Genomic DNA, 13,712 nt, shown 5'->3' on the forward strand with positions numbered 1-13,712 from the left:
CCACAAAGCAGCTCCGTCTTTTAGATGGCTTCTTGGCAGTCTTCGAAGTCCTGCATATTATGTTGGATTTTAAGATTTTAATGAAGGGTGGCCGGTGGCGGATGTCGTTTCCTAATATCCCCGCCAAATTAGATTCTGCTCTCATTAGAACTGTATACAATTACTCGACGGTGTCCTCCTTTTTGACATTTTCCTATCTCCTTCAATTTTTCTTCCATGTTTTCCAAATCGTCGAAAAATTTGTTCCAAAATTTTCGTCGAAGTAAATCGGGAAAAACAGGTTTCTATGCAGAATTTAATTACGGTGAATTTTTATTTGGGCGTTTTTGGTGTAGAGATAAAATCTTTGCAGTTATAGAGCAAAAATTGAAAAAAACACGATTTTCGGGCGCCATTTTGTTTATAAAAAAGTAGCACACTATCTGTGGTAGCGGGTAGGTACCCCTCTATGATCCCAATAGAGAGCAGACTTACTTCAGGGATTTAGCGCCCCTGCCCACGCGAGCTCCTGGTTTTTTCCTCCATTTCCTATTTAGAGGTAACCAGGCCCCAACCTCCGTATTATCCTATCCAAACCCCAAATTCCTTCCCTAATATCCCCTCCCACCCACCAACCCGTCTGGCCAGCGTGGTGGGTTATGGCCAAAACCTCCACAAATCAAAAATGTCGGTTTCAACAGATATACGGAAGATACCCCAGGTGGGTAGGAAGTTTATTCCACAGTCCCACACCGAAATAACGGTCTGCCTCGAGGATTCTGGGGGAGGCAAGTCGACATTGAAAAAGAAGAACAACAAACAACTCCATATAGCAACTTACAACATCCGTTCCATGGCAAAAGACGAAAAACTCTACGAACTAGAAGAGGAATTAGGAAATATGAATTGGGATATAATGGGACTATCAGAAGTTAAAAGAAGAGGTGAAGGGTATGTGGACTTACATTCAGGCAACAGGCTCTATTATAAAGGCAATGAAGACTATACATACGGTGGAGTAGGTTTCTTAATCAACAAGAAGAGAAAATCACAAATTCAAATAATTGACAGCATCTCAGACAGGGTTACATACATGATTTTAAAACTAAATCCAAAAACCAAATTAAAGATTGTGCAAGTTTATGCTCCAACTGAAAAGGCAACTGATGAAGAAATAAATACTTTTTACGAAGATCTTAAAAAAGCTATAGACACCAACAGAGAATCCAAAATAATAATAATGGGAGATTTTAACGCCAAAATTGGAAGTAAGATTGAAGACTCTGAAAGCAAGATTGGAAATTTTGGATTCGGCACAAGAAACACAAGGGGAGAAAAACTTATGGAATTTCTGGAACAAGAAAACATGTATATTATGAATACCTTCTACAAAAAGAAACCTAACAGAAAGTGGACATGGGTTGCACCTAACGGAACCACCAAAAATGAAATAGACTATTTTCTCTCAAACAACAAAAGAATATTCGAAGACGTAACAACAATAAACAACGTAACAACGGGTAGTGACCATCGTATAGTTAGAGCAAAAATAAATATTAACATGAAAGAAGAGAGGAAAAGAATATTTAAAAAAACAACGCGAATAGATGCCTTTAAAGTAAAAACAAATGAAGAGCAATTCCGAGAGGTCTTAGCGGATAAGTTCAAATATGATCCTTCACATAATCAAGATGAAATTGACGAAATTAACAAAAACATCAATAAGAACCTTCTCGAAGCCGGACTACAGGTCGCAAAGGAAACAAGTACTAAAGAAGACAAAATAAGCAACGAAACTAAACAACTGATGACGGAAAGACGACAACTACTAACGCAAAACAAACGCCATACTCAAGAATACATAGAACTTAATAAAACAATTAGAAAAGAACTAAAACGCGACTTACAAAAATGGAACGAGAACTTAATAGAGCGAGTCATTGAAAACAACAGAGGCTTAAAATGTCTAAGACCCGCATTGGGTGTTCAAAAAATCATTAAAATTAAAGACGCCAATAGTAAGGAAGAGAAGGACAAATATAAAATAACAAAAATAGTCGAAGACTTCTACAAAAGCTTGTACAGCTCGCAAAGCCAGCCTAATGAATCAACAAAGGAGAACGTCAAAAGAAAAATAAAAAACGTGGGATCAGAAGTACTACCAAATATAAAGGGATTCGAAATAGAAAGAGCTTTAAAAGAACTAAAAAATAATAAAGCTCCAGGACAGGACGGTATAATTGCCGAGCTCTTGAAAACAAGCAAGAGAGTAACAATCCCTATACTAACAGAGCTATTTAATAAATGTCTCCATAATAGCAAGATCCCTAAAGACTGGAACGAAAGTCTAGTAATACTTTTACACAAAAAAGGGGACAAATGTGACCTACAGAATTACAGACCGATATCGTTGCTCAGTCAAGTATACAAACTATTCATGAGAATTATTAACAACCGGTTGACCTACAAAATGGACAATTACCAACCAGTGGAACAGGCTGGCTTCCGCAAAGGATATAGTACATCAGACCATCTGCTGACAATGAGAACATTGATAGAGAAGGCAAATGAATACCGACTACCCGTATTTCTTGCCTTCGTAGACTATGAAAAGGCGTTTGATAGTATCGAGATGTGGGCCATAGAACAAGCTATTAATAATTGTAGAATAGATTCGAGATATAGACAACTAATACATAATATATATGAAAATGCAACTATGATAGTACAACTAGACGAACATACAAATCCCATCCCTATTAAGAGAGGCGTGAGACAAGGAGACGTAATATCGCCAAAGCTTTTCAACCTAGCACTAGAAGACGTCTTCAAAACGACAAATTGGTCAACCTATGGCATTAACGTTAATGGCAAGAAGCTAAATCACCTCAGATTCGCTGACGACATTGTGATTATAGCGAGCTCATTCGAGGAACTGCAAATTATGATAGAGGAACTCGCAGGCAGCTCCCAATACGTCGGTCTAAAAATGAACATGAAGAAAACAAAAATAATGACAAACACAGATGACCCCAGACGCATAACTATAAATGGCAGTGAGATAGAAAAAGTCCAGGAATATATCTACCTAGGCCAAATCCTGAAACTTGACAAAGAAAACCAAAGTGCGGAAATTAATAGGAGAGCAAGACTAGCATGGGCAGGATTTGGAAAACTTGGTTGGATACTTAAGAACCGCAAAATACATCAATATTTGAGGACCAAAGTGTTCAACCAGTGCATCCTTCCTATCATGACATATGGGTGTCAAACCTGGACCCTAACCAAGGCAAATATGAATAAACTAGCTACAACAGAAAGAGCTATGGAAAGAGCAATGTTAGGTATACGACTGTCAGATAAAAAGAGGAGCGACTGGGTAAGATCAAAAACAAAAGTCGAGGACATAACAACAAAAGTTGCCAAACTTAAATGGAGCTTTGCAGGCCACACTGTTAGACAAAAAGACCAACGTTGGAATGCAATGATACAACATTGGAGACCTTACCAAAGTAAACGACCGAGAGGAAGACCACAGATGAGATGGGTTGATGATATTAAAAGAGTAGCCGGAACGAATTGGAAATATGTTGCTCAGGATAGAGACCGATGGAAGGAGTTGGGAGAGGCCTATGTCCAAACGTGGACGATAGAAGGCTAAGAAGAAGAAGAAGCACACTATCTACGGACTTTGCATACCTATATTATTAATATATACAATCATAAGATTCGATTCCAGCAATAAAATTGCTGGTAAATAACTTTTCCCAAAAACGGCCTATTCTCGGATAATCTGCCCAGACTATACGTACAGAATTGTTCAACCTGATTTTATTTTGAATGCAAACTAACAACAAGACCTTCAAAACGAAGCAATCAACTTCGTAAAAGGTTTTCCAGATGAGAGATGGGAGGTTTACCCCCTTCCGCTGGGGGGGTAAGGCCCCGAGTCCCCCGGTAGGGGGCCCCCAGGTCGCGTTTGCCCCGGAGCCCCCAATATCGTACTTAAGGCCCTGGCACTTGGGGAAGAAGATAAGAAGCACTTGGAGAGAGGAAAGCTACGGATACCTATTAACATATCAAAAAAGAAAACTCATGGTTTAGAGAGGAAGTGACGACAAAATGTGATGAAAAGAAGAAAGCCTTTTTACAATACAGAAAACAAACACGTCATCCATACAGCCACTATAAAAGAATCCGAAATGAAACGAATTCTTTAGTCGGACAAATAAAAGATTTAAACTGAAGACACTCATTTCGAAGCAGGTCCAGTCAAAAAATCAAAAATTGCAGAAGATAGATGTCACTTTGTCGTTATTAGCAACTTAACCCCAATTTACACCCCTATTCAAGTAGTTCACTACATTAAAGAGAAGCTAGATATTAAGGAATATATTCGATGTTACGCCCTACTTCAAGACGCCAACACAGCAACTGGTTCCTCATTCAAAATAGGCATAAAATCAAAAACGTCCATCGACTTATTATTTAATAAGGAAATTTGGCCACCTGGTGTCAACATTAAATGGTCCACAGAATCATCATACTCTGAACCAAAGACTTCATCTGAACAAAATATGAATCCGAAGTACAATAGAAGCCCGGTTAGCTTGGAAAATCCAATTACCATTCCAAGCAACAACAAAAATGAAGTTGAAAACACAAATATATTTACAGACAAGCAGGCCATCACAGTTTGCAAATCCAAAGAGCCTTTCCGTTCCCATATCAATTTTATTAAGAAAGATACTTTGGAACCATCCATAAATTTGGATCCTTTAACACCACCAAGAGTTAGACTAACTAATAACTCGAACAGTCGATACCTTCTTGCAAGATTAAGGGAACCGGATATCTTAAAAGCAATTAAACTACATCTTGCTTTTCTTCACGACCAGCCTTCTTCTGTATTTTATGATGGATACACCAACACCAGCGTGAAACTCTTTTTGGCTTCCGAAGGACTACCTACTACGACCGAAGAACTACGAAAAGTTCTTCTAGAATTTAACCATGCCTACGGAATTGGTCCAGCTGAAGTGGAAGCTGATCTTGCCGCTTATAGGTCCTACCTCAGTTCGGAAAGAATTATACACCTACAAAAGTCAAGGGAATGCCACCGAAGCTATTATTCCACTGGCTCTCCAAAGCGAAATTTTTAAACATCACGACGTGTTCTGAGGGACTAGAAACCTCAAATTTTTTTAGTGATGACAACTTTGGCATGGTTCTGATTAATATTCGTTCTATAAGAAATAAAACTGATGAATTATTTTTGTTTCTGGAGGAATTAGGATTTCCCCCGATAGTTGCGCTTACAGAGCACTGGCTTGAAGTCAACGAGCCTTTTTTTGTAGAAAAATATACCACAATTGCCAGGTATGATCGCCCAAGTTCGGCTCATGGAGGCACCCTAATTCTCTCTAGAAATAATGATTTTTCTCCGGTAACAAAATACGACTTTTTGTTAAGTGAATCCGTCTTTGAGTTTTCCTTAGTTTATAATAAAAATCTTAATCTTTACATTATTTGCATTTATAGATCACCTGACTCTGCCGTGGAACTATTTTTTCAGAACCTGCTAAATTTGTTAGATGACCTGCCTCATAAAAGCAGAAAAATTCTATGCGGTGACTTTAACATTAATTATGCTGCTGCTTGTGCTACCCAAGTATCCCTGGTCAACATATTTGAATCGTATGGTCTCTCAATGCACGTTAATTCTCCTACAAGGATTACAAAAACTACATCTACCATAATCGATTATATTGTCTCAGATTTCTCACCCCTTGATGTCTGCTCTACAGTGATTAATGCGGGACTATCTGATCATGAAGCAGTGTATACGAAGTTTAACATCTTCAGCAAACCCTCCTCAGAACCCAGACGTTTAGGTAGGATTTTTTCCGCCCAGAATTTTCGTAAATTCCAAAATTTATGCTTAACTTCTGAGTGGCAGTTTCCTTCTATGGACGTGGACTATAATTTCAGTGTTTTTCTAGATGAGCTTATCCGCATCTTCAATAAAGCTTTTCCTTTAATTCCTATTAAGCCAAAACATCGAAAACCTTGGGTTACGAAAGGTATCCGCATAACAGCCAAGAATATGCGTTCACTTCTATACATCAAGAAATTTACTACCAATGTTTCTGTCACTGAATATATCACGAAGTACAGGACAACATATCTAAAACTTGTCAAATCAGCTAAAAAAGCCTATTATCAAAATCGTCTGGGAAGCTCTAAAAGTGTTGCAAAAGAAACCTGGTCTATAATAAACGATCTCGAAATAAAACTCACACACCTCAATCATTTTCCCTTCCAAATCCTGAGAGTCTAAACGATTACTTCGTTAATGTCATAAAAATATAACATCAACTATTTTGCCGCAAAAAGATCCCATTTCCTATCTCCCTAATTCAAGAAAGGTCTCGAATTCATTCTTTTTAAAACCAGTCGATAACTCTGAACTGACCCAAACAATCAATAGTATCAAAAGCAAATCATCCTGTAGTACTGATGGACTATCTATAAAAATTTTCTCTAATCTCACAGAAAATGTGTTGGAAATCCTCGTCTCACTAATTAATGATTCCTTCGAAAAAGGTCAATTTCCAGAGTGCCTAAAGACAGCCATTATTATTCCTCTTCATAAGGGTGGCGAAAAATCTAATGCCTGCAACTATAGACCTATTGCCTTACTACCGGTACTCTCCAAAATTATTGAGATACTCATTAAAAGTCGACTTATGTCTTTTATCGTTGATAACAACATTTTATCTCAAAATCAATTCGGCTTTTTAACTAATAAATGTACCACTAATGCCATGTTTTCTGTACTACATGAGGTTTATCAAGCACTAAACAATAATTTTTATACTGCCACTGTTTTCTGTGACTATGCCAAAGCTTTTGATTGTGTAAATCACGACATCTTGATTAAAAAACTAAATTTCTATGGAATTAGAGGTATTTCTTTGAATTGGTTCCAATCCTACTTGAATAATAGGAAACAACTAGTTAGAGCAAATGATACTGACTCTAGTCTCAAAAACATTGTATGTGGAGTACCGCAAGGTTCAGTATTGGGTCCTCTTCTGTTCCTTATCTTTATAAATGACATCACTAATTTAAAAATCGATGGGAAAATTTTTCTTTTTGCTGATGATACCAGTATCACTTGGAGCAACTCAACTATAGCATCTCTTCATGAAACTATAACTTCGGATCTACTGACGATAAAGACCTGGTCTGACTCTAATTTACTCTCTTTTAATGTAGATAAAACAGTAGCATTATCCTATAAAGGAGCTCTTCAACCTTTGCCTCTTAATAACAGTCAGATCAGTACCGTTGATTCTGTAAAATTTCTTAGTATTTTTTTAGACAGCAACCTCAAATGGTCCCTTCATATCGATTCGTTAAGTAAGAAACTCGCCTCATCTTGCTTTGCAATAAGATCTGTCTCAAGGGAACTCAATTTAGCATCTTCTAAAATAACATATTTTTCATTATTCGAGTCTCATCTTCGATATGGTCTTCCTTTTTGGGGTTCTAGTACAGCTGCTCAATTTGAGGTTATTTTTAAATTGCAAAAAAGAGCAATAAGGTATCTGTTTGGCCTCAGAAGATCTACACATTGCAGAAGTTACTTCAGGAATCACGGAATTTTAACACTTCCATCTTTATATATTCTAGAAACGGTTTGTTTAATTCGTAAACACGTTCATGCCTTTCCAGCAAGGCCCAATCATCTTTACTCCACCAGAAATTCAATCTTTGATATTTATTTACCGATCCCATGCACTGAGTTAGTAAAGAAATCTATATTATATTTCGCAAAAAAACTTTACAACCATCTGCCTTTACAACTTAAATCTGCAACATCTTTCCCAAAATTCCGTAAACTGACAAAAGCCTATCTATCTGAAAGACCATATTATTCAATAGAAGAATTTCTTAATTAATAACTAAGAAAATTGGGTTTCATACGCAGTAGCTTAAACTGTCAATTCCTAATGTTGTATTTTAGTTGTTGTAAGTATGTTCAACTTTCAATTTGCAATGTATATAAATTTTGCAATTAATTGTTTTTGTCTTTGGTTTTATATCTTATTTACTGTATATTGACGATTTATCTAATTTTATTGAATTGTAGTTGTTATTTGTTATTTCTTGTTGATATTATGTTTTTCTTTTGACTGTATGTAAGCTTTGTCCATAAAATTGTAAAAATTTTCAGTGACAATAAAGCATATTTCTATTCTATTCTATTCTAAAAAGGGAACACTGGGAGAGCTTCTCAAACAGATGGAACACGACTTCTATGGAACACAAAGAGAAATATACAGAATGACCAGAGGATAAGGAATGGGATGAATTAACTAATAAAGATAAGACACATTCAGAAGAAAACATGGGCAGCCCACTTTTGATCGATCTTTGCTATAGGTGCCGATAAGGAACCACCAACACTAGAAGTGATGACAAACGACGAAATAAATGTTGAGGAGGGAGAGATAAAGAACACATTAAGGAAATTAAAAAATAGAAGGAATGGACAGAATTCCGAAGTATTTTCTCAAAACACAGGAAATCAAATAACTACTAAAACTAATCTAAAAAATAATAGGACAAAACAGAATACCACAAGGATGAAGATCCAGAATCCTAATACCAGATGTGTACGAAAATTTTTGGGAGATACTCCAGCATACCAAGTCACCTAGGGCTCGATAACACGGAAAGAGTCCCACCAGAGCTCAATCCTTTTGATACCGTAGGTATCTGGGATGAGTCAATTTTCCCCTTAGGGGGAGAGTGAGCTGTATGGCTAAGTCTGGAAGGTGAAAAATCAAATGCATAAAGCAAACAGAGCCGCAGGATGTCTGAATGAAACAATATGGAGAAATAAATCTTCTTCTTCTTATAATTGTTGTAGATCTGTCGATCTGTTAATTCCGACGTTGAAGTATTTCTTGAGAGGTAGACTGCCAGCTATCTCTCCATCTTTTTGGTGGTCTCCCCGGTGGACGCTTGCTTGCTGGTTTTCCTTCTAGAGCAATTATTGGTAGTCTGTGCTCCTCCATTCTTTTTACATGACTGAACCATTCTCTTCGTCTTTGCCTGCCCCATCTGACCACATCTTGCACGCCACATTGTTCCCTGATGATGTTGTTTCGTATTCTATCTCTTCTTGTCTTCCTGCAGACTTCTTAGTGTCTTCATTTCGGTGGTCATAACAGGACTGATGCAAGTTTTATAAATTCTAACTTTGCTGTTCATTCTCATATATGGGTTATTCCAGACCAAATCTCCCAAACATCCGGACAAGTCAGCGGCCTTGTTAATTTGTCCTCTTAGGTCTCTGGCAGGGTCATGATAACTTGATAACTCTACACCTAGATATTTGAACTGGTTTAGCTGTTCTATGGGTTTCCCCTCTACCACGAGCTTGCATCTAATTGGGTCTTTCGCAATGGTAATGCATTATGTTTTCTGCGTGGATCTGTTCATGTTGAGTCGTTGATATGCTTGATAGAATCGATAAAGTTGTCTTTGTAGGTCATCCTCGCCCTCTACAATCAGGGCTGCATCATCCGCATAGCACACTATACTGATTCTACTGTGGCCGAGTCTGTATCCTAGTTGTAGCGATTTCACATCTTCTATTAGTTCATCCATTAGCATATTGAATAGAAATTGACTGAGGCTGTCTCCCTGCCTGATTCCTCCTGGTGTTGGTATGTTGGCCGTAGTGGTGTCGTTGGTTTTAATTTTTGTCGTGTTGTTATTGTTCATTTGTTTTATGACTTCAACAATGTTTGCCGTTATCCATTTTTGCTTAATTTTATTTATTATATCGCTAAGTCTGACTCTGTCAAATGCTTTCGTTAGGTCTACGAAACAAATATATGCAGGTTTGTTATATTCTATCGACTTCTCTTTCACTTGTTTCATGACAAATATTGCGTCCGTCATCGACCTGTCTTTTCTGAATCCTTGCTGTTCTTCTCTGTTCTTTATCTGTGATTTCAATTTATCCTTGAGTATGCCTGTGAATAACTTCATTGTCGTATTTAAGAGAGTTATTCCTCTGTAGTTGCCCGGCCATGATCTTTGTCCTTCCTTAAAAATCGGTATTGTGATACTGATGTGCTAATCTTGTGGTATCTCTGCTCTGTCTAAGATTTTTTTAAACAATGTTGTGAGACAATTAGTGAGTTTCTGACCGCCGCCGTATTTCAGCAGTTCGTTCGGTATTCCATCAGTACCTGGCGATCGTCTATTCTTTAAGATCTTCATTCTCGCTTCTACTTCAGTTTCTTTAGTGATATACCTGTCTCTGTATTGTAATTGTGTTCGTCATTGGCGTCTTCACCTTTGTAGAGTTCTCATGTCTCAGTTGGTATCACCTTTGTCTGTACAAATTCAGTTACAGAGAAATAAATAAAGGGCAGAATTTACAAAACATAATAACATACGCGGTAGAAACACGACCTGACGGAGAGATTTTTTTCTCCAGTATCGCTTCTGACTTCATGTATAGTTTCTTTGTATGGTTATAACATAACATTCCTTTACCACCTTAGCATTAAAGTTGCCAATTATTTATAAGATGTCATTCCTGGGTATCATTTCACAGGTTTCTTTTAGTATATCATAAAAAGATCTTTATTAGATAAATTGACGGGAGATGAATGCATATTGTAGATTCCCTCTTGTCTGCTTCATTTATCGTTCTTTTGCTTTGCAAATTGTAGAAAGCGCGGATTTAAGTTGTCACCAGAATTTTGGATCCCACGACAGAAGTTTTAGATTTTCGGTTTTAGATAGGACTTCTTATTGTGCTAACCTTTCTTGTTAATATTTTTTCATCTGTAGGGCTATTTCTTGCATCTTACACTCTTACATGAAATTAAAAGAAACATGAATGGAAAATACACGTACATTTCAGTGTTTTTTATTATACCATACAATGTGAAAATTAAAATTTACATTTTAAACATTGCATGAGGGTGGTTCCTTTGATCTTTTGTCTTTTAGTCAGGCAGTAAGTAAACTCTATGAAAACCAATAAATCTGCTGGTCCAGATGAATTACCTAGTGAGCTGATAAAGTTGGTCAACGAGAAAAACCTGGACATAATAGTAGAACTGTTCAACGCTATCTATACTGCGGGAATCATCCATAGAGAAATGTTGACATCAGCATTTGTGTGTTTGCCAAAGAAACTGAATGCCAAAGAAGTCAGTGACTATAGAACCATAAGCTTAATGTCACATAACTTGAAAATTCTATTGAAAATTATCCACGCCAGAATACACTCTAAACTGAAGCTGGATATTAGTGACACTCAATATGGGTTCCGCAATGGTATGGGTACCAGAGAGGCATTATTCTCCTTCAACATGCTGACACTGAGATGTTTGGATGTTAACCATCCTCTTTACGTCTGTTTTATAGACTACAATAAAGCGTTTGATAAAGTAAAACATGATCTTTCTCTCTCCTGTCTTTTCCCCATTACTGAGGATCGTGATTTCTTCCAATATTCCTAACAATGTTTCTCCATTGGTCTCTATCTTCAGCTGCTCTAAGAGCTTCGCAGAATGAGTTTCCAGCTGAATGCTTTATTTGGTCAAACCATCTAGTTGGTGATCGTCCTCTTGATCTTCTCCCCGGAACGATCCCCACGTGACCAAAGAATTGCAGAATTCGTTGCAGACATATTGTGGACAGCCTTTTTTTAATACTGAGTTGGTTCAGAATGGAAACGTTTGTCCTATGAGCTGTCCAAGGTATGCGCAGCATTCTTTTCCAGCACCACACCTCAAAGGCATCAATTTTTTGGCGCTCGCATGCGCGAAGAGTCCAAGTCTCTGCTCCGTATAGAAATATTGATAATACAAGTGCATTCACCAGTCTCATCTTGATATTTTGAGAGATAGGTCTGTCTTTCCAAACTTTAATTAGGCGAATCTTCGCATTTTTTGAAGTTATACTTCTTTGGGCGCGATTGAGATTGAGGGTGAATTTATATTGATCTGCGCGCATGCGCACACCGACAGTATGGTATTAGTCGTTATACGGGCTCTGATTGGGTGTTGAAATGATCTGTCAATAATAAATGATTGTTCAATATGAAGGTAAAGGTTAATAACAGCCAGATCTCTACCGTTGATTCTGTAAAATTTCTTGGTATTTTTTTAGACAGCAACCTCAAATGGTCCCTTCATATTGATTTGTTAAGTAAGAAACTCGAATCAGCCTGCTATGCTATAAGATCTGTTTCGAAAGAACTCAATTTAGCATCTTCTAAACTAACATATTTTTCCTTGTTCGAGTCTCATCTTCGATATGGTCTTCCTTTTTGGGGTTCTAGTACAGCTGCCCAATTAGATGTTATTTTTAAATTACAAAAAAGAGCAATAAGGTATCTGTTTGGCCTCAGAAGAACAACACATTGCAGAAGTTACTTCAAAGATCACGGCATTTTAACCCTTACATCTTTATATATTTTAGAAACTGTTTGCTTAATTCGTAAACACATGCATGTCTTTCCAGCAAGGCCTCATCATGACTACTCCACCAGAAATTCAAATTTTGATGTCTATTTACCGATCCCGTCCTCTGAGTTAGTAAAGAAATCTATATTATATTCCGCAAAAAAACTATACAACCATCTTTACAACTCAAATCTGCAACATCTTTCCCCAAGTTCCGTAAAATGACAAAAGCTCATCTATCTAAAAGACCATATTATTCAGTAGAAGAGTTTCTTAATGACTAACTAAGAAATTACAGTAATGTACAAGTAACCAAACTTATCTATATTTGGGTGTCACATGCAGCAGCTTAAACTTATTAGTTCCTATGTCTATAAATAGTTTACTTTGTTGTATGTTCACTTTGCAATTTCTATAAATTGTTGGAATATATCGATTTTGTTTTTTTTTTCTTTACTTTATTAACTTATAATTTTGTATTTATGTATATTTTTTTTATATTGACGATTTATCAAATTTCAGAAAATTGTATTTGTTATTGTTATTGTTAGATATTATTTATTTATTTTTTCTGACTTTAATTAAGCTTTGTCCATAAAATTTGTATAATTTTCAGTGACAATAAAGCACATTTCTATTCTATTCTATTCTAAACAAATGTATAATAAATATATTAGTTTTATTTTTGTGAGGATAGAAACAAAAAAGTTTATAATTGTAGTGACATTTAAAAGCAACAGGTACGTAATAATTGTAAATGTATCATAGGTACCTACCTATTTGAACCTACCAAAATACATAGTATGTAATACTTTTATTTACATAATTTGATTACCATCAAAATTTCTATCAATGTTCACCTAATATATTGTTTTCTTACTCATGTTTTGTTGTATTTTTTCAATTCGAAATCATTTCAATTCAAAATCAAAATAATTTAATTTAATTCAAAAATGTCAAAAGTTAATCCGTTTAGTTAGTCGATCTTCGCACATAATGACACATTGCCTCCGTGGCGAAGCGTTTAAGGCGAATGAACCCCAATATACCATCCGCGCTGATAGCTGGTTCGAATCCCAATAAAAACTTTTATTTTTTTATACATTTTATGATTGTAAGTTTATTTATTATATAATTTTATTTTCAGAAAATACGTATTTAGTTAAAAAAATTTCCGACAGTTAATGTTCAGAAATCATTTGTGGCATTTTTAATGTGTTTATG

This window comes from Diabrotica virgifera, chromosome 9 (assembly GCF_917563875.1).
Source record: "Diabrotica virgifera virgifera chromosome 9, PGI_DIABVI_V3a".
NCBI lineage: Eukaryota > Metazoa > Arthropoda > Insecta > Coleoptera > Chrysomelidae > Diabrotica > Diabrotica virgifera.